The sequence below is a fragment of the Mandrillus leucophaeus genome, unplaced genomic scaffold (assembly GCF_000951045.1).
Source record: "Mandrillus leucophaeus isolate KB7577 unplaced genomic scaffold, Mleu.le_1.0 Scaffold155, whole genome shotgun sequence".
NCBI lineage: Eukaryota > Metazoa > Chordata > Mammalia > Primates > Cercopithecidae > Mandrillus > Mandrillus leucophaeus.
In genome coordinates, this window is record NW_012101532.1 from 1,406,813 (window position 1) to 1,408,394 (window position 1,582).

A 1,582-nucleotide genomic window follows, 5' to 3' on the forward strand; every position below is an offset into this window, starting at 1 on the left:
AAACCACAATGAAATGGCGTTTTATATCCACTAGAATGCCTATAATAAAAAATAGAGAGAGAGGTAATAATAAGTGTTGGTAAGGATGGGGAGAGAATGGAATCTTGTGCATTGCTGGTAAGAATGTAAACTGGTGCAACCACTCTGGAAAACAGTTTGGTTGATACTCAAAATGTTCATCACAGAATTGCCATATGACCCAGCACTTCCACTTCAAGGTATGTATCCAGGACAAATGAAAGTGTGTGTCCACACAACAACTTGTACACAAATGTTTCTACCACCTTACTTACCATAATCAAAAAGGTAGAAATAACCCAAATGTTTATACACATTTTGGACAAATAAACTGTGGTGTATCCGTCAAATGGAATATTATTTAACATACAAATAAATGAAGTACTGATACATGCTACCACATTTGTGAAACTTGAAAACGTGCTACGTGAAAGAAGTCAGTCAAAAAGACCACATATTGTATGATTCCATTTACATGAAATGTCCAGAATAGGCAAATCTATAGAAAGGAAAGTACATACGGTACATTAGTTGTTACCGTACATTAGTTGTTATCTAGATTTGGGTGGGGGGAGATGAAGACTGGGGCAAATGAGGAGTGACTGCTTATGGGTAAGGGGTTCTTTTTAGAAGTGATAAAAAAAAGTCCTAAAAATGTGTTGATAGTTGGACAACTCTGTGGATATACTAAAAAGCATTGAATCGTACAATTTAAAGGGATGGGTTGCATGGTATGTGAATTATAACTCAATAAAGCTGTTACAGGAAATATAAGAAGACCATTTTAAGGTGGCTAAGAATTTAGAGAATGTAAATCCCATAGGGTCTTGTTAAAGAAATACTAGATGATAAACTTCAGCCAGCCAAGAAATGAATGCTAAAATTATGGTAAACAGACTGGCTGTAAACATTCAATCAATTTAACTTTAGGACTAAACTAAAAAAGAAAAAAAGTGGTTTCAAAACAGGAAGTGTTCTAGATTATAATCCATTCAATAAAATAAGACTCCCTGGGTTCATTCTGACATAAATAAATAGAGTCATGAAAGCTCTTCCTTATAGTAAAAGTTCAGCTAATTAATGTAACAGAACTTATGAAAATAGAAAATAGGCTGGGTGCAGTGGCTCCTGCATGTAATCCCAGCACTTTGGGAGGCCGAGGCAGGCAGATCACCTGAGGTCAGGAGTTCGAGACCAGGCTGGCCGAAATGGCAAAACCCCATCTCTACTAAAAATACAAAAATTAGTTGGGTGTGGTGGTGGGCGCCTGTAATCCCAGCTACTTGGGAGAGTGAGGCAGAAGAATCTCTTGAACCTGGGAGGCGGAGGTTGCAGTAAGCTTAGATTACACCACTGCACTCAAGCCTGGGTGATAGAGTGAGACTCCGTGTCTCAAAAAAGAAAGAAACAAAGAAAGAGGTGGGGGGAGAGGGAGAGAGAGAGAGAGAAAAAGAAAGAAAGAAAGAGAGAGAGAGAGAGAAAGAAAGAGAGAAAGAGAGAAAGAAAAAGGAAGGAAGGAAGGAAGGAAGGAAGGAAGGAAGGAAGGAAGGAAGGAAGGAAGGAA